We start from the raw sequence: 21,327 nt of genomic DNA on the forward strand, positions 1-21,327 counted from the left end.
ATCATGTATTCCTACCTGACTGTATTTAACAGAATGCTCTGGAGTGTGAACCATGCAAGACCACAATATATGGAGTAGTTTCATTGCAGTATCACTACATCTACGTCACTGCTGGTTACAACACGTAAATCTGATGGTTCCGATTGCCACTGGAGCTGTGGCAAAAGATTACCTACCGTAAATGTTACTTGGTTGCCAGGGGTTGGATTAACGCATCAGTTTTAAAGCATATATCAGAGATGCCTACTAGTACGGATTGGCCGTATTTTGTACGGAAAAGTTACGTAAATACGATGTTACGGCAAACAGTGTTATTCTGTACGAAATTATTATAAAGTCTTAAATTCCAGTGAGTTGTTTTTAAATGTCCATGCGACTTTTTCAATCCATGCGCGATTCACGGCTATTTATTTTTACGACAACCGCACATGCTGTGTGTGACATGCGCAGATACCGCACATGCTGTGTGTGATATGCGCAGATACCGCACATGCTGTGTGTGACATGCACAGACATAGACACATAAACATAGACGCCGCCTTCCGTGTAGAATCATATGTCATCCTCGCCGCCATATTGGATGTGGCAAAGCGGAGAATAAAGATGCCTCATTCATGTGCTGCGTTTAACTGTACCAAAAGGTTTACCGTCCAAACGAGATCACATGGGATTACCTTTCACAGGTGAGACTGGAAAAATACTTTTCATTGTATTTGGTCATTATAACGTAATTTTACGAACAGATTTTCCTGATTTTGTGGCTAATATGAAGTCTCGCGCATAATAGCCGCTCGGTGAAACCTGTCTCCAAACAACGAATATAAGAGAATTTATTTCATAGCCCACCCAACCAATTTCACCACCAGCTGTCAGATGGTGATGGCACACTCAAAAAGAGAAGAGATTGGAAGCATGTCAGACTGTGAAGCAATCACATGGAGCAATCCCATTGTATGGTTTAATTGATTTTTTTTTCCCATATAGCACTGTATATTGCAAAAATTGTTTTTGGAGACATTTTTTAGCCTATCTGCACGGCATTTAATGAAAGTGATGCGGAGACGGCACGGGACGGCTTCAGCAGCGTAAGCACAGCACATTATTCTACACGATCCCCGCTGAGCTCCAAAACATGCCTTGATGTGTAGATATCGTTAGTAGCCTACGATAGTAGCAGCGGAATAAAAAAAAAAGTTTCCGATAGCTTGATTCCGATATAGGCCTGCTGCATGTTGAGGAAATTTAGGTCACACCTCCCACGGAATATTGACGGGTATTTCGCACACTATTTATAACCATCATATTAAAAGTTATGTGTTGTTTTGATGCCTGTTTGTTTCCCAAATATATAAGTGTGTCTCTTAATGGGTGAATAAAAGGCATCGAGTTAAATATTATTGTAGAAAGGGGCTTTATGAAGTTCAGTCCATTTACTTGCATTGGTTTACGGGGAAGATTTGCCACATCCAATATGGCGGACACTCTGACGTATCCCAGCAACGAGGCCACCAGCTCAATGCGGCGTCTGTTTGTCTATGTGCGCAGATACTGCATGTGCTGTGTGACATTGTGCAGATACCGCACATGCTGTGTGTGACATGCGCAGATACCGCACGTGCTGTGACATTGTGCAGATACCGCACATGCTGTGTGTGACATTGTGCAGATACCGCACGTGCTGTGTGACATTGTGCAGATACCGCACATGCTGTGTGTGACATGCGCAGATACCGCACATTTGTTCGCGCTATTTTCACTCGACATCACACACGCATGGTGCTGCTTCTCAATCGTGGAAATAAAACGCTCAGTATCGGGACAAGTGAAGCACAGGTCTCAGGTGTTCCTCCCACGATATACGGTAGAATGGCCGTGCATTACACCCAGTCAAAAGGGCAATGGATACGCGCACTGCAAACTGTGTAGAACTGACATTAACATCACTCGTGGTGGTCGCGATGACTGCAGGCGGCATGTCAACTCCAAAAAACATATGGAGTATGCTGAAATGGCGAGTCAGGCGGAAAGTAAATCTGGGGGTATCCAGCAGTTTTTTACGAAATCTGTGGATGAAAAGACACGGAACCGTGACACGTGCTGAAGCGGTGATGGTTGACCTATACTTGGAGTTGAACTTGCCAATTAGTGCCATGAAATGTGAGTTAAACTTGTTCAATTTCTTTTTACATGTCTGATTTTTATTCACTGAAATATCAAACACTGGCTGTACTTCTTTAATTCAAAGTCTTTTCAGTGTTGCAAGTACAAATGTACATGTAGTATGATCAAAAACAGAATTTTATGATTAGTGCTGTTGGGATTGTGGCAAAAAATAGATCATTCCACTGTTTTAAATACAATTACAAATGTCATTTTATTCAATGTCTCATCTGAAGCATTATGCTGAAGTATTTATATATTGGGACATTAAGATAACAATGTCGGACTCTCTTTGGCATGAAATAAGACATTTTTTTAAATTTTATTAGAATCCGTTAACAGGTAGAACATTTTGCCAGGCAATATAATATAATACTTTTGAGGAGTTACATTCAATACCAGTGATTGGTAGTCAACCGTAATGTCTGCAAACAGGGAACACTATTGTATTTAGAAAAATGTGATATATTGTATGCTCTAGAAATTTGTTGAGTGGAAATTCAATTGAGATGGCTGCTCGTGTTTTGTTTATTCAATTCACACAAAACAGTACTTTTTAATAATTTAAATGTTAAACATATTGGTGTATATATACCTCTTTATAACAGAAATGTGCATAAATTAATGTTACTGAAAGTCATTCCAAAATACTGAAAAATGTTTTCAAGAATACTGAAATTCAAAATTTGGGGTAGGCATCTCTGATATATGCAGAGCCATGGCCTCACTTGGATTTATAAATGCCTTGAGACTTCAAGCATAGCACAGGAATAGTTTTAATCTAATATAGTAAAATCTTTGTGATTAAAATGATTCATATAGGTAGCGGTCTGGGTGAATGACCTGGACATCGGCAACGTCACCGCAGGAAGTCTATTGGTCTCATCGCCATTTCCGCTGTACTAAAACGCAGAGCTGACTGCAACTTCAATCCTCCATTTTGAGCTAATTTATCGCCATGCCACGTAGATACCTTGGTGGATTTACGTTGCATTTGAAGGTGGATTTACGTTGCATTTATAGCCCAAGAATGTTCAAACTGTAAAAAATTTGGACGCATTTTGCGAGAAGTTCACGGGCACATTGGGCACCTACCAAGTTGTCTCTCCTCCGGTCTGCACGTTTTACTGAAGACTCGTACAAGACCGCTGATCTATTGAGGAGTGTTGGCTATAAGCCCGTATTGAAAGAGGGTGCAGTACCAACAATTAAATATAACTACAAGAAAAGGAAAGTATTTTATTGATTTTAAAAAGGAAAGTGAGTTCAGTTGCACCAGTCCTCCTGGAGCGTGAGCCGAGGGTTGTTGGTAAAATGTGGGACAGAACGGGATGTGACGTATCACTCAGGCAGTGACCTCCCCTGCGGTTGTTCCTAAAACCGGTGAAGTCCCGTCCTGGGTTTTAGTAATTGCCTGAGCCGAGCAGTAATGGCGGAATACACAGTATGGAGAAAATGGAGAATGAGTGGACCAGCCGTCTGATTTCTGTGCTGGATATGCTTGCCTCAGCAGCAATATCTCACCCGTACATGGAAGAAACGAATGAACAGAGAACTGAACAAACAACTGAAAGTCAGATTGTTTCAAAACAAATTGGCCACAAGATCGGCCTTCAGGAAGCGAGAACACAGACGGGTAAGCTCCGACTCTCATTTGAATATAAAACGCTACGTTGTTTACCTGTATTTAGATTAATACATGTAACTTGTATTGTGTTCAAGTTACCAGTATAAGATGATTTAATTTGCTTCAGAATGTGATTGTCTCAGTTCATCTGATTATTTAATTAGCCTTTTACATTTTATCAGTGAAAATGCATGCATGTACATGTATGTTGCATAAGTTATAACACCCATCCTGTTTTAATGAGAGTCAACCCACAATCAATGAAGTCAAAATCAGTCTTAGATGAGCAAGTCAGTAACGGGATTTCTTACTTTCACCATAAAGTTGTATTGATATGACTTTGGTCTATAGCTGTCAAAGGCCTCGGCCTTAAAACCGGTTACCGCTGTGACGTCACGCACTCAGGGCTGGCTGGCTCAGCGGGGCAGCTCGAACGCCAACTTTGTGGGTGATTTTAACTCTCAAAAAAATATTTTTTTTTATTCCCATTTATGCAGCATACAAGAGTCAAGGATGGAGATACTATCCACTCAAATTTATTTAAAAATAAAGGTTCTGTGTATCTGCTTTAAGCATCTATTTTAACTTGAGTATTTTGCTCCCATTCCCACATGACACTATTACAGCATAATAGCAAAAAAAATGGGTTTTAGTGTGTGAGAGAAAAGGGTTGTCTGCACGTTATTGTCTAAAGCATCTAAGAGTCGTAACTGGTAGAAAATATTTGCATATATGCACTTTTTACAGCAGTTGTGCTCAATAGACATTTGTAAATGTGCCTTGTAAAGAAATTTATTTCACTTTGCTTTGTTTTACGTACTAGCCACGTAAGCAAATCATCTGACACTGTTCTGCAATGGTTTTATGTTCAAAGTGTAGCAGACAGGACAGTCACGGTTTCCCACCGGAGCTCACTAAAGAGACGAGTGTCTTGTGGCAAGTGCTGCAGCACTGGTGGACTGAACTATTAAAACATCTCTGATCCTCTGAGACCTTGTTTCAGCTTTTTCCTCCACACTTCCTTTCTACAGAGGATTGGGAAGTACTGATCATAGGCACCGTGTCTGTGCGGCTGACTAAATTTGAGATTTGGTGCTCTTTTCAAGTTAATCAATGAAGCCAGAAGTTACACGGTACTGAATGAATAGAGCTCTTATCTGCTGGATTGAAGCATCCACTAGGCAGCACAGCCCTCCCTCACTTCCTGCACTGCTATCGTTTCTGCGCGTCCCTGCAAGGACACACAGCTAAAGGCATTTTCAGTCCATATCTCCTGACTGATCCTTTTATTTTTCTTTCTCTGCAAATTAAATTTATGTCACACATTTGAGCTAGGCAGTACCCACGTCTCTGAATATTCGTGTGGTTGTGTGGGGGGATATTTAGCCTTTTCTGTCCAAATGTCCCCATAATCATGCTCGTGCCAGACAGTTTTAACCTTATGGGTACATGCTGCTAGCATACTAGCTACCAGAGGTGGACAGGAATGAAGTACATATACACTACGTTCACACTGCAAGGCTTAATGCTCAATTCCGATTTTTTTGTGAAATCCGATTTTTTTGTGAGTTCGTTTACATTAACAAATATATGCGACTTGTATGTGATCCTCAGTATGAACGAAAAGCGACCTAAAAGTGTTCCGCATGCGCATTGCAGGATACGACGACGTCACACGCAGTGAGCATGGCCAGTGTTTACGGAAGTAACCTAAAGTTTCCTGTGTATGACAGTAGCCAGCATGGAGTACCTGGCGATGATGCAGTTGTTGTTGCGACGGAGCCAGAACATGCACAATAGCCTGATGTTGAGGAGGAGGTTGAGAAGGAAGAGGGCAAGGGTTTTGGCTCAGGCGTTCTGCGGGGTAGTGACTGCAACCTCCGTTCAAAGGAACATCAAAGCCATGTTGTTGTAACTTTTTTTGAGAGACCCGCCGCCTACTTCAGCGCAGAATAGTGACGTTTGTGGCTTGTTGATGACGTGTAAGTCGGATGAATGCGACCTGGCGGTTCAGACTGAAGTCGCACATGAAAAGATCGGATAGGAATCGGAATCAGGACCACATATCCAAACGGCCTGGGTCGGATTTGAAAAAATCGGATCTGTGTCGTTCATATTGTCAATAAAAGATCGGATACAGGTCACATATGGGCGAAAAAATCGGCTTTGAGTCACTTCAGCCTGCAGTGTGAACGTAGTGTTACTTGAGTATCTGTACTTAAGTACACTTTTTGAGTATCTGTACTTGACTTGAGGTTTTTTTTTTTGGGGGGAAACTTATGACTTTGCCCTTCAAATGGAGTGAAGTTAAATACTGTACTTTTTACTCCACTACATTTCTATCAAGGTCCTCGTTGCTCGTTACTATGAAGCAGCTTTGAAAGTGGATTATTTTTTTCCCTTTTCTTTTCTAAAATGCGATTTGATTTTTTTTTTTTTTTCCCCCCAGATGACACGGAGACAGCCTATCAGTAATCACTAGGGTGAGGTCACATCCATAGACTGTATAAAATCAAGTTCAGTGATTTCTCGGCAGCATTATTTGAACACTGAGTTGATGGCAGAATGTAAGGAGGCGGTTTTTCTGGAGAATGAATGCGCCAATGGCCCGTGAACCCATGTTTCAGTTTTCTGAAAGGGTTAAAGATGCATTTCATTTTAAACGTTTGCTTCGTTTGTTGAAAACGAACCACATCACGGCCTACAAAAACTCACTGTCCAGCCTGTGGAAGTGTATCGAGATATATAAATCTTTTATTCCTAGAGAAAGGTTGCAATGAATTTGTCTGTGCTTTTAGAGGTAGTGGTAACATTGCAAACGTAGCTATGCAGACTGGTTAGTCAAATGACTTTCTATGGATTTGGCCGCCAGGTTGCCATCACCTTGTCCACGGCTAACATTAACACGTAGCTAGTTAACGTGGACACTTAGTTATCATGTAAAAACTGAGTTATGCTAACATGAATAACGTTAACTTCTCTGAAGTCCTTTCAGAAATATGTGTTAGCATAATCTTGCCAAATAAACAATGCAGAAATCTTTCTTTTCTAGTAGCGTTCGCGACCAATATGATTTTGAGTTTGAAAAGCATTTGCTAGCATGTCAGGTGGAGCGTCACTGACTAGCTAGCTTAATGTTAAGCCACCATGATGCACAGCACGTGTTCATTTTGTGAATTCACATTTCTGTCTTTGGTAACGGCGTTAAGGTTTTGTAAGCGTTGTGTCAATAATATAACAATGCGTTGACAGAAAATGTACTTTTAATACTCAAGTATTTTTAAGAGCAAGTACTTCAGTGCTTTAACTTAAGTAAAAATTTGACTGGACAACTTTCACTTGTATCAGAGGAACATTTGACCAGTGGGATCTGTACTTTGACTTAAGTAATGAAGTTGGGTACTTGATCCTGCTCTGCTAGCTACCATGCACATGTCACAAGAACAATAACTTGTATGTGTGGCTTGGGACTGTTAAAGAATCTATCGGTGTTCTGTCTGTTAGCTGGTGAGGTGTTCACCCACAGCTGTTACAAAATCTTAATTTAGTTGTGCTTTGGAAGGTGAAAAATGTGGCTGCAGGGTTGAAAGCAGTCAACTTAATGGAAAATTTTAGAAGGAACTTGATTTGAGTTAAGACAGCTGGGTCAGAGGTCAGCTATTGTTATGCCTTTGATGAATATTTCTGTCTTTTTCCAAAGTCGTTTGTGTTTTATCCTGATGTGACGCATCGTGTCGGGCCGTCAGAATGATGCAGGGTTCAGAGTCTTGTCCTTGTGTTCCATTATTTATCAGTTGTACTGGAAATTGATGGATCTTCTGTCCACCAGCAAACGTTGCAGTGTACGGCACACTGGTAGAGATGACGATACGATCTGAGCCCTCTGTATCATTGAAACCACAGGACAGACGCCTCACACGCTGTACTTCCAAGACTTGAGTGTTGCAGTCAGTTTATGGACTGTGGGTTGTACTGCGATGCCCTTGAGCAAGGGATTTATAAAGGCCATCAGTTTGATGTCATGCTGTTAATCCTTAAACCTTATATTTATCCACAGTAGGGCTGACCATGGACCACTTCTTGCTGTTTTCCAAAGCTGCTGTGTTCAAGTGTGGAAAGCAGGAGATGGGTCTTATTGCAACAACGCTGGAAAAGCCTCAGGTTATAAGTAACTTGTTCAGTTGCATAATGATTAGATGAACCGTTGAACCTAGAATTAGTTTCCCTCTTGTATTTCTGTCATGTTCTGGTTTTTGATGTGGAGCCCTAAGTTGCTGTATGTAGGCAGTAGTATATTCTATGTCTCTGAAACTGAAGCTCCTGAAAAGAAGTCCAAGAGATATACTGCCCGATTTTATAAAATGTTTTTTAAAACATTTTTTCAGAGGTGCCAACATCGACCGTTAAAGCAAGACGGCCTTCCGATTTCATAAAATCGGTGAAATTTAGTTCCTTCTGAAATTTGTTCGTTGTGATGTTTGTTTTTTCCTGTAAGATCTCACAGAATATCAGGTCATTCTGTGGCTGGGAAGTTATTTAATTTGAGTGGATTCCCGAGCAAGTTATGTGCATGAAATCGCTCGCTTCGCACAGTCAGGCAGACAGAGGAACTCCGTGTGCGCATGCACGAGTTCATACCTTTGACCGTGCACTGACGGTTACATCATTGTCGCTAAACGAACAGCTGATCACACCGAGGTGCTCGCTGACCGCCGATATTGATTAGTTTGGTCCTGTGGTTCCTTTCATTTGCAACATAACGTCTTTTCTTCTCGCTTTCCGTTACTGTAGTTTGTCTTTCACGTTTCATTCACACACTCGCGTCCTCCATTTATCTCTCCTGTTTCAGATTTGTATTCCACAATGCCTTGTGCGAACGGGGAAAGCCTACCATGTGATGCATGACAGAGTATCTTGAACTGGGTCATGGTGAAGCAGGCAAAAATAGCGGAGAGTTTAGGGCCATATGGCCCTCATTCTCATCTCATTATCTCTAGCCGCTTTATCCTTCTACAGGGTCGCAGGCGAGCTGGAGCCTATCCCAGCTGACTACGGGCGAAAGGCGGGGTACACCCTGGACAAGTCGCCAGGTCATCACAGGGCTGACACATAGACACAGATAATCATTCACACTCACATTCACACCTACGGTCAATTTAGAGTCACCAGTTAACCTAACCTGCATGTCTTTGGACTGTGGGGGAAACCGGAGCACCCGGAGGAAACCCACACGGACACGGGGAGAAGATGCAAACTCCACACAGAAAGGCCCTCGCCAGCCCCGGGGCTCGAACCCAGGACCTTCTTGCTGTGAGGCGACAGCGCTAACCACCGTGCCGCCCCCATATGGCCCTAAATTCATTAATTGTTCTATTTTAAAAAAAAAAAACTAATAAAATTTGAAGTGTGTGATTCGAATTCAGTAGCTTTCAGTCCACTAAACAAAAATAATTGGGTGTTGGGAAAATTCTTTTTATGACCTACAGTTGAAAAATCTGAAAGGCAGTCTACCTTTGTCATGGTATTTTTGATTTTTAGACCGGTTTGTTTGGCGATATGGAGGTATGGATAAAGCAATGGTCAGACCAATCACAAATTATGGCCCTTTTCCACTACCCTTTGTCAGCTCACTTCAGCTCACTTCAGCCCGACACGGCTCGCATTTCGACTATGTCAGAACAGCACGACTCAGCTCGCTTCAACCCTGCTCAGCACCCAAAACTCGCACGGTTTTGGAGTGGGGCTGAAGCGAGCCAAACCGAGCCGAGTGGGGCTAGGGGGCGTGAGGAGACACTCCCCTGTGCACTGATTGGTGAGGAGGAGTGTCCTCACACGCCCACACACGCCCTGCGAGCAGGGCTCGAAATTAACTTTTTTCCTTTGTGTCCCCCAGTGGTCCCGAATTCTGTGTTGTATTGTCCCGAATGGAAGCAATAGTGTCCCCATTTTTTTCCTCTCTGAAATAACCAGTGGTTAATATCATATGAAGTTACTATTATATTTGTAACTATGCGATTTTATGTGTCAGCCCTGTGATGACCTGGCGACTTGTCCAGGGTGTACTCCGCCTTTCGCCCGTAGTCAGCTGGGATAGGCTCCAGCTTGCCTGCGACCCTGTAGAAGGATAAAGCGGCTAGAGATAATGAGATGAGATCTAGCTCATTCAGAAAATGTTTCAACTCCCTACATCTGCAGTACACTTTAGTTGAAAATAAGACCCCTTTTATGTTCATTTCATCTACTTATACCTTGAACATCTGTTGGCACTTATAAGGCCAACTTATAATTTTCACCATTACCGTTATCCATTTTTATGAACTTTCCGTTATCCATTTTTATGAACTTTCCGTTATCCATTACCGTTATCCATTTTTATAAACTTTCCGTTATCCATTTTTATGAACTTTCCGTTATCCATTTTTATGAACTTTCCATTATCCATTACCGTTATCCATTTTTATAAACTTTCCGTTATCCATTTTTATGAACTTTCCGTTATCCATTTTATGAACTTTCGCTGCCGGGTGCAAATGTTAGCAACATCAGCATAGTGCCAGGTCCGAGCCTAGTTGTGCTGCTGACTGACTAAACTTTCTGAACTAGAAAGACACCAAGAAAACTCACTTATTCTGTTGAACGGTATCTTCCGTCAATATCATCCACATCATTCCTGTTGTATTTTATAACGTGTCTAACAGTGTTCATTAAGTTCATTCAGTTGCTAGCGTTGCCTGCAGACCAGGCGATGACACTTTGGATCCTGAAGGTCCCGGAGACGTTATGTCTGGGCTTTCAGTTTCTTCCCCGCGGTCGGTCCGCTTCAACCACTTCAGCATTTTTGTTCTGGCAAGAGTCGGCGCAGCGTGTGCGGCAGCAATTCCATTCCAAGTCCATATAATGCAGACATCGGCCGAAGATTCTAGAACAGAATGCGCCGCTCTGTAGCCTACGGATGCAGGTGCATCGAAAGTGTAGCTACTATGTATTTTTCGCTGTTAACGTTTTAAAATTAAAATTGACAAATTAGGTGAATGTCTACGTATGTGTTACGGCTTTGTAAATAATATTAATGTAGAACTTTTTTTTTCTAGATCTATTTTTTTTCCATTGTCCCGGGATTGTCCCAGATATGATAATTTTGTGTCCCGATGACATTTTTTATGGTCCCCGGGACATCGGGACACCGTTAGTTTCGAGCGCTGCCTGCGAGCGCGCTGGGATCTGTAAACACCGTAAACCCGGAAGAAGGAGAATTACGAATTACGAGAATTTCTGAAGCCTTATGCGCCTCGCCTCATCTATACGCTCTTGCCAGTATCTGTTGGCGTTGTCTGTGACAACAAGCCACAGCACCAAGACCAGCAACACTAACGACTCCATGTCCTCCATGTTTATTGTTTACTATCCGGGTCGTGAGGCTACCGCTTAAAAGGTCACTGATGTCACTGTTTGCGCTGCCTAACGACATCACGTGACGTCCACCCACTTTCGCTAACTCCACCCAATGTGTCCACCCACTTCCAGCCAGCACGGTTCAGCGCAGTTGTAGTCGAAATGCAACTCCAACAGCCCCACTCAGCTCGACTCAGCCCAACTCAGCACGGCACAGCTCAGCCCAACTCAGCCGCGTTGGTAGTGGAAAAGCGGCATTAGTTTCACTCAAGTGGAAAGAATGTGGGATGTAAAAGACGCTGATTTATTCTTCCGGCAGTTGCTTGCTTACTTGCTTTCCTTTTACTTTATTTAGGTGACCTGTGAATTCACGTGCTTTAGTTTTGTGAGCCATTTGAAAACAAGTGAGCAGGACTGTAGCTTGTTTGGTCAAAATAAACATGGAAGAGCGAGTAATTAGGCAGTAGTGATTTTTCTCTCTCCCCCCCACCCCACCCCACCCCCATGCTTTCTTTGTGAGTTATGTTTGAGGTCCCTGATAAACCCTCAGCTTTTGAGCGTGGAAAAAACAAGCTAATCTTGGCTGTTCTCCATTACAGTAAAATATTTAAACTGAAAACCTTTTTTGCCTTGTTACTTTCAAGGATTTATTGAGGCACATAAAATCTATTTGCAGATTTTAGCTTCCTGGCAACCATGGACGTGATGACTCGTGTTCTCTCTGGCAAGTAAAAAAACCATCCCTGTTCTTCCCAAAAGCAAAGAAGCCTCGTAAAATTTGTAATAAACTGGTATGATATGCCACAGGGCCTGGATTCTTCCTTTGTTTTACGTTTCAGTTTGCAAAAGAACCGTCATGCTGGAAAAAACAAAATGACTTAATACTGCCTCCGAGTAAGCCCAGGAGTTCTGTAAGGATTACATCCAAATAGATTATGACCATCAAACGGACAGATGAGTTGACTGTTCAGATTAGGTTTCTGAAAAGCCGCCGATTGTCCGTCCAGCTTTATACCGGAGTTTGAAATGAGCTAAAGTGATGGAGTATTTGTTGGGATTAGCAGATGAGATGAAAACAGTGCTGTGCTTTTAAAGGATTGACTGTCTGCTCTGTCTCCAGTGCCTCCACTCCTGTCTTTATACTGGGGATGATGAAATGCTGTTTGAGAAGCTGAGTACTTTGGGGATCTGATGGAATTGCAGGTCTTAGCTCTCCTTTATGATGCCGAGAGGAAACCCAAATGCCTGTCAAGTAGAACTCCTTCCTCAGTCTGCTCAAAGAATGGGATTAAATTGTGCTTTCGTTTTAAATCTTGCTGCCTTTTGGGTGTTTAACTGCTTCCACTATTCTGACTTGTTTTAACAAATGAGCCATAACTCTGAGTTTATTTTATGCTCGTTGCCAGTCCTGCTGTGACTGGCACTGCCATCAAGTGCAACCCCACCCCCTCAATCCCCGCCGTTCCTGTGCCAGGTCGGCCTACGTGGGCCAGGCTCAGATTGGAGCCAGCACTCTGCTAATAATGTGTCCCTGCAACCGCTACGTTTTAAGGGGAATTTTTCTGGTTACTTTTCCCAGCCTGCTAGTCTTTTCATGAGCTGGTGAGAAATGGTCTGGTGTAGCTGACAGGGCAGCCGCAGGCTTCAGGCCCTGCACAGGCCACAATAAATATAATAATTTTCTAATCTTTTCTTCTGTCATTGGACTTGCAGCTGTGCTACACTTTCTCCATCCCCTGATGTTTCCTGTCTGGTTGTGGTATCGGACTCGTTCATATAATGCCACAGTATCCGTCCTGTGGGGCTTGTGGCCAAACCAGACATAGCCTAGAATTCAGCAACAACAATCCATATATAATAAAAAGAAGAGCAAGAAGAAAAATACACCATAAATGCAAAGGGGCTATTGAATTAGTGAGCAGTAGTTGTGAGCAATGACTTGCCAAAAGACCCAATGTGTAGTTGGGAAAGCAAGCATTCACGTCATTTTAAAAAAGTTATGATTCACGCCTCCTTTGTGTCCGTTTGCTTCTAAGTCACAGAACGTTCACAAGAAAGGGACTTAACACCATCGTTTACCAAATCCAACCTCGCACGAGTTAATCTGAAGGTGGAAATTTACTGAGTCACACGTTCTCACATGAATCAGAACGCACTAATGAGTATCAGACAGTTTACAGTATGTGAAAAGTGCTTCAGAGACAAATTCAGACTTAAGTTGTTTATCTCCCACGATGGGATGCAGCTGCTTCACAACAGACAGGACTGAAAATAACATCCCTCGTTACTAACAGAAGAGTCACCCAACCTTAAATTACCCATGAACGAGTTTGTAGATACAACCCCGATTCCAAAAAAGTTGGGACAAAGTACAAATTGTAAATAAAAACGGAATGCAATGATGTGGAAGTTTCAAAATTCCATATTTATTCAGAATAGAACATAGATGACATATCAAATGTTTAAACTGAGAAAATGTATCATTTAAAGAGAAAAATTTGGTGATTTTTTAAATTTCATGACAACACATCTAAAAACGTTGGGACAAGGCCACGTTTACCACTGTGAGACATCCCCTTTTCTCTTTACAACAGTCTGTAAACGTCTGGGGACTGAGGGGACAAGTTGCTCAAGTTTAGGGATAGGAATGTTAACCCATTCTTGTCTAATGTAGGATTCTAGTTCAACTGTCTCAGGTCTTTTTTGTCGTATCTTCCGTTTTATGATGCGCCAAATGTTTTCTATGGGTGAAAGATCTGGACTGCCGGCTGGCCAGTTCAGTACCCGGACCCTTCTTCTATGCAGCCATGATGCTGTAATTGATGCAGTATGTGGTTTGGCATTGTCATGTTGGAAAATGCAAGATCTTCCCTGAAAGAGACGTCGTCTGGATGGGAGCATTTGTTGCTCTAGAACCTGGATATACCTTTCAGCATTGATGGTGTCTTTCCAGATGTGTAAGCTGCCCATGCCACATGCACTAATGCAACCCCATACCATCAGAGATGCAGGCTTCTGAACTGAGTGCTGATAACTCGGGTCGTCCTTCTCCTCTTTAGTCCAAATGACACGGCGTCCCTGATTTCCATAAAGAACTTCAAATTTTGATTCGTCTGACCACAGAACAGTTTTCCACTTTGCCACAGTCCATTTTAAATGATCCTTGGCCCAGTGAAGACGTCTGCGCTTCTGGATCATGTTTAGATACGGCTGCTTCTTTGAACTATCGAGTTTTAGCTGGCAACGGCGGATGGCACGGTGAATTGTGTTCACAGATAATGTTCTCTGGAAATATTCCTGAGCCCATTTTGTGATTTCCAATACAGAAGCATGCCTGTATGTGATGCAGTGCCGTCTAAGGGCCCGAAGATCACGGGCACCCAGTATGGTTTTCCAGCCTTGACCCTTACGCACAGAGATTCTTCCAGATTCTCTGAATCTTTTGATGATGATATCCACTGTAGATGATGATATGTTCAAACTCTTTGCAATTTTACACTGTCGAACTCCTTTCTGATATTGCTCCACTATTTGTCGGTGCAGAATTAGGGGGATTGGTGATCCTCTTCCCATCTTTACTTCTGAGAGCCGTTGCCACTCCAAGATGCTCTTTTTATACCCAGTCATGTTAATGACCTATTGCCAATTCACCTAATGAGTTGCAATTTGGTCCTCCAGCTGTTCCTTTTTTGTCCCTTTAACTTTTCCAGCCTCTTATTGCCCCTGTCCCAACTTTTTTGAGATGTGTTGCTGTCATGAAATTTCAAATGAGCCAATATTTGGCATGAGATTTCAAAATGTCTCACTTTCGACATTTGATATGTTGTCTATGTTCTATTGTGAATACAATATCAGTTTTTGAGATTTGTAAATTCTTGCATTCCGTTTTTATTTACAATTTGTACTTTGTCCCAACTTTTTTGGAATCGGGGTTGTAAAAGAGCAAGCAAAAATGTGCTCATGGGTGTGGTGCTATAATGCTAATAACAGTTATCCTATTGAGCCAGCATGATCGGTCAGGTGTTCATACAATGTTTATTCCTAGAGAGGTGTGTGTACTGCCAAGCAAATTCTTGTGTGTCTGAGTACGTTAACAAAATGTTGGTCAAGTTGCAAGCTCGACAGTGCACTCGTGAGCAACATGATACTGAGAGCTTATTGATCCCGAGCTTATCTGATTTATAGGCACCATTTCTACTCATTTATCCAATCAGCGTGGCACTCCAGTGGCGAAAAGATTTCAGGTTAGGCAATTAAGGCCCCCGTGGCTCAGCTGATGAACTCTTAACTCTGTAGAGGTCTAAATTCTGGTGAGAAAATATGCAGTCGAGAGAATAGAGAGGATGGCTATTTTAGTGTTGTGTAATTGCTGATAGCTTCAGTTTGTTTTGCCTCACTATCAATATTAGTATAAGCGCTGTAGGGTGGAAAAATGCCTCTCACTACGACTGAGACACTGCTTTTTGTGTGTGTGTGTGTGTGTGTGTGTGTGTGTGTGTGTATAAAAATACGGTGGTGCTTGAAAGTTTGTGAAATCTTCAGAATTTTCTATATTTCTGTATAAATATGAACTAAAACATCAGATTTTCACACAAGTCCTAAAAGTAGATAAAGAGAAACCAGTTAAACAAAAGAGACAAAAATATTATACTTGGTCATTTATTTATTGAGGAAAATGATCCAATACTACATATGAGTGGCAAAAGTATGTGAACCTCTAGGATTAGCAGTTGATTTGAAGCTGAAATTAGAGTCAGGTGTTTTCAATCAATGGGATGACAATCAGGTGTGAGTGGGCACCCTGTTTTATTTAAAGAACAGGGATCTATCAAAGTCTGATCTTCACAACACATGTTTGTGGAAGTGCATCATGGCACGAACAAAGGAGATTTCTGAGGACCTCAGAAAAAGCGTTGTTGATGCTCATCAGGCTGGAAAAGGTTACAAAACCATCTCTAAAGAGTTTAGACTCCACCAATCCACAGTCAGACAGATTGTGTACAAATGGAGGAAATTCAAGACCATTGTTACCCTCCCCAGGAGTGGTCGACCAACAAAGATCACTCCAAGAGCAAGGCGTGGAATAGTTGGCGAGGTCACAAAGGACCCCAGGGTAACTTCTAAGCAACTGAAGGTCTCTCTCACATTGGCTAATGTTCATGAGTCCACCATCAGGAGAACACTGAACAACAGTGGTGTGCATGGCAGGGCTGCAAGGAGAAAGCCACTGCTCTCCAAAAAGAACATTGCTGCTCGTCTGCAGTTTGCTAAAGATAACGTGGACAAGCCAGAAGGCTATTGGAAAAATGTTTTGTGGATGGACGAGACCAAAATAGAACTTTTTGGTTTAAATGAGAAGTGTTATGTTTGGAGAAAGGAAAACACTGCATTCCAGCATAAGAGCCTTATCCCATCTGTGAAACATGGTGGTGGTAGTATCATGGTTTGGGCCCGTTTCACTGAACCTGGGCCAGGACGGCTTGCCATCATTGATGGAACAATGAGTTCTGAATTATACCAGCGAATTCTAAAGGAAAATGTCAGGACATCTGTCCATGAACTGAATCTCAAGAGAAGGTGGGTCATGCAGTAAGACAATGACCTTAAGCACACAAGTCATTCTACCAAAGAATGGTTAAAGAAGAATAAAGTTAATGTTTTGGAATGGCCAAGTCAAAGTCCTGACCTTAATCCAATGGAAATGTTGTGGAAGGACCTGAAGCGAGCAGTTCATGTGAGGAAACCCACCAACATCCCAGAGTTGAAGCTGTTCTGTACGGAGGAATGGGCTAAAATTCCTCCAAGCCGGTGTGCAGCACTGATCAACAGTTACCGCAAACGTTTAGTTGCAGTTATTGCTGCACAAGGGGGTCACACCAGATACTGAAAGCAAAGGTTCACATACTTTTGCCACTCACAGATGTGCAATATTGGATCATTTTCCTCAACAAATAAATGACCAAGTATAATATTTTTGTCTCATTTGTTTAACTGGGTTCTCTTTATCTACTTTTAGGACTTGTGTGAAAATCTGATGATGTTTTAGGTCCTATTTATGCAGAAATATAGAAAATTCTAAAGGGTTCACAAACTTTCAAGCACCACTGTATATATATCACGTATGGTTTAAAAAAAATTTAAAAACCGGAAAAAGGTTTCCTTTTGCTTACTGAGGTAATTAGCTGCAGTAATGGTCATTGGAAGGTCCTCATGAGTATAGTAAAACAAAGCTGTGTGCGTGCATGCACGAGCTGATTTTAAGTAACTTTTGAAGCGTTCCTTTTAGCCTGATAAATTAAATGGCTGGCTTTTCAGTGTTGTGTAGCTATGATGGATTTCTAGAAGTTACACATGTGGGTGGTTTGCAGTGACATGATTCCCCTCTCTCTCTCTCTCTCTCTCTCTCTCTCTCTCTCTCTCTCATGCTTGTTTGATTGTTTGATGGTCTTCTCACACTTTTGTGTGTGCTCTGTTAGCCAACCCTCCCTTGTTTTTTCCTCAGAGGAAAAATCTACTGTCTCCCTGAGCTCCATTAAACTTTAAAACCTCATTCCACATCGACAAGTACAAAGGAGCCTCCCATGTGTCCTTTGTCATGTTTTCTGCCATCACTGACCCTCCTCCCCCATTTCTCCGTGCGTGTACCCCTGTCTCCTCTTCATGACCATGTCTGCTGTAGAATAAAACTACGAACAGTAAAGGAGCCCTAGGATACCAGATGCAAGCTGAGTATTGTGCAAGCTTGCTACAGAAGTGCATCGTTGCCCATGAGCTTCACTCCATCTACCCCTGTTTTTCAAATATGCTCTCACATTCTGTTTACACTACTGGGAAGTGTGGTGTTAACCAAATTCTGCTTGCAGTATGTGTGCGAGAACATGTGAGAGTTTTAACTACACTAGAATTCCATCACCAATCCCAGACTGATCACATTCTCACACTCGTGCTCCCCTCAGTCAGTTTCCACTCTCTTGAGCCTGCGTGTGCGTGACCTCAATATGTCTAATTGGGAAGAGAGGGGTGGTGTTAATTCTCAGTTGATAAACAGTTACCCACTTCAGCCCGCTGTGTTTGTCTCTAGGTCAGAGTCTAGGAGAGAAGTTGCATGTACACACACACACACACACACACACACACACACACACCTCTCCCAAATGAAGGAGGGAGCAAATATTGACTGCTTGGTGGCACAGCTACACAGAGTCATCAGTCAAAGCCTAACCTTGCTGTCCTTTCTGTCCTTGTTACAGAAACCTGCAATTATTGCACATTTTTACACAATTGGAGGAGAAACTGACGGATTCAGTCACTGACGACAGGAAGCCCCGTCCACATCAAGAAGTAAGCATCGCCGCCTTCTATCACTCCTTTGTTGTGTTTTTTTTTTTTTTTAATATACAGGTATGCGTCGACTTAAGACTGCGTTTGGTTACGACTGACCGGTCGTAAACCTATCTGGTCGTAAGTCGGCCTATGTTAAATGAACGTAAGTATATTGTGATTGTAATCATCTTAGTCTTATTTTATCAACATTTTCTTATTTCATTACCTTGGCTCATTATTTGGCTTAAGTCAAACACTGCATACTACACTGCGTACAGTACAATTTGTTTAATATGTGCAAAACAAAAAATATGAAAGACAGGTGTGAAAAATAGAAAACATTTTAGTTTGAAACATACCGTAGCAAAATACAAAACTTAATGACCGCTGGCATCACTGGTGCTTGGCTGTGGGTCATCTAAGTCATCAGCTGTTGCAGCGCCCGGGCTGCCGGGAAGATTTGCTCGTTTCATAAACATGGTAAGCCTCGTCTGAATTGTTTTTTCTTTTTCTCCTCATAAATTTCACAATATGGACGAAGTGCATCATGTACTATCTGTTCAATCCTTGCAAATCGTTCTGTGTTTCAAAACGTTCCATTGCTTCAAAACGTGCAAGGAGTTTATTCAGTTGAGATAAACCTTCTGGAAACTGTCCTACGTGGCAAGAGGCTGGATGCTAGGAGCTGGGGCGGAAACTGTCGTACGCTCAGCTAGCTCAACTGGGAAACACTCACCAGTCGTAACCAGACGGTTGTAAAGTCGATCGGTCGTAAGTTGCATAGGTCGTAAATCGATGACTACCTGTATATGGGTCTGTCTCAGAAACTGGGTACTGTGGGGGTACCCTACTAAATATACTCAGTCAATAAACTATACGGTTTTGAATGGTGATGCTGGTTTTAATTTGAAATAAAATGATGAAGGAAATAATACAGATAAAACTAAATCTTTGATGTGAATATTCAGAATTTGGCAAAAATTCTGCAAATTTGTGGAAAAATGGCGGCTTGATCTGGGACATGATAAATGGTTGACTACATCGCATTCCCTTAAAAAGGTTGTAGTCCACTGAAAAGTCTACAGTTATCACTAATTGTATTTTAACTTGCAACTTTATACACCTAAGGATTGGTGCGCTCACAGAATAATCATAACCGTAATAAAACATCATGCAAAATATTTGATCACCGCTGTAACTCCATTTTCCGCAGACCCAAAACCAATACGATCGTGTGTTTTGATCTAAACGGAAAGCCTCAGGGTCAAGGTCACTACCTCACCAAAAGTAGAGGCTCCAACTTGGGAAATTACAAAGAGAGAGATTCTCCCTCTCTGTGAGTAGCTTGGAGGGAGACAAGTTTGAGTGCCATAGGCGCGAAGGCGAGTTTTTATTTATTTTATATATATATATATATATATATATATATATATATATATATATATATATATATATATATATATTGAATGATTCACCACATTTCGTGTCAATTAAATCTTATTAATCGTCACAGATTGAGATAAATCCAGTGACTGCAGACCAAACTTTAATATGCCTAATGTCAATAATGACTGTTATAAATTGCCAGTGGTAGACCCTCTGATGATAACGTTCTTCTAATACTATTCTATTTCTAAGTTAGTAAAAGTTAGACAAAAAAGTCTGACAAGTTGGTTAGAATCTAATGTCTGGTCTGGTGATCCAACCTTGTCAGATATAGGGTCGTCTTGCTGCCGTCCAAAGTAGTCCGCCATTCGTCCCTGGCGACCATCGCGACAGGCGATCCGAACTTTATCTTGGTGATTTTTCTTCGTAGTTTGGCTTACGCCATTTCCACCAACAGAACTTCGTTTCATTATCTCATTCAAGAGAACATAAAGTTAAAGACGAGCAGGCGAGAAATGCAGATACAAAAAAACAAACAAAATGGTTGAGTGTCCCAGGTTTTCCTCATTCTCTCGCGCGTATCATTAATAGCGCCATCTGTATGCTTTATCGGTAACTGCTAAGACATTTGGTGGCTCAAGTGTGTACCCCGCGGCGTACCGAATTCCGCTCAATTTATATGCGCGCTTGATCTGCGCACGCATGCCTCCGGCATTCACTCCAATCCCCCCGTTACGCCAATCGGTGTACCGACCAGGGAATCGGCATATACCGTGGGGTACACACTTGAGTCCACCCATAGAATGTCAGACACGCGGAAAGTCAACTATTAATTTTCGTCAACATAAACGCATCAAGTTTATATATATATATATATATATATATATATATATATATATATATATATATATATAAAATTTTTTTTCTTAACTAGTCATGTGTAGTAAGGGTGGGCGGGAGATTTTTATGTTGTCAGCGGGAAGTCAGGAGGATTTTCTAAATGTTCCCTAAAGCGGGAGATCTCCCGCCCATGGCAGGAGAGTTGGAGCCTCTGCCAAACGTAGTAACTTAAAATCACTACGCCATATAAAAATTTAGTTATAAATCTGTGATTGTTTTTTAAAACGAAAGTTGGGTATAGAATGCTTCTTACAGAATATGTTACAATGGTAGCTGGTCTTGTATGAGTTTCTGAGCTATAAAATGAGTTGTGGTCTATTTTTTACCGTAGCGTGTTATTTGTGTGTGGGGAAGGACACACATTAACAATTTGCATGTGTAGAATGGAATTTTGCATTTACGGTCTTTGTTACGCGGGTGATCTGTTCAGACGTCATCACTGACAAGGTGAGTTTTGACAGTTTTTTGTTTTAGTCTTGCAGTATAAGGCAATAGAAAGCTTCTTTTTCATCTTGCTTTCATATTTCGTAGTGTTTGCG

The 21,327-nt window shown here is 41.8% G+C and overlaps 1 protein-coding gene across 6 annotated transcripts in view; it reads left to right on the forward strand.

Annotated features, from left to right (window-relative positions):
• The window catches only part of ndst2a (N-deacetylase/N-sulfotransferase (heparan glucosaminyl) 2a), a 346,042-nt gene that overhangs the window by 232,129 nt on the left and 92,586 nt on the right, over positions 1-21,327 (forward strand). For 5 of the 6 annotated variants that reach the window (XM_060926282.1, XM_060926279.1, XM_060926277.1 and 2 more), the window contains one exon: positions 18,430-18,520. The gene's annotated coding sequence lies outside the window, so the exon portion shown is untranslated. Of the gene's footprint in view, positions 1-3,774; positions 3,797-18,429; positions 18,521-21,327 lie in introns of those variants that run through there. The other variant, XM_060926281.1, reaches the window with a different exon arrangement.

This window comes from Neoarius graeffei, chromosome 7, assembly GCF_027579695.1.
Source record: "Neoarius graeffei isolate fNeoGra1 chromosome 7, fNeoGra1.pri, whole genome shotgun sequence".
Taxonomy (NCBI): Eukaryota; Metazoa; Chordata; class Actinopteri; order Siluriformes; family Ariidae; genus Neoarius; species Neoarius graeffei.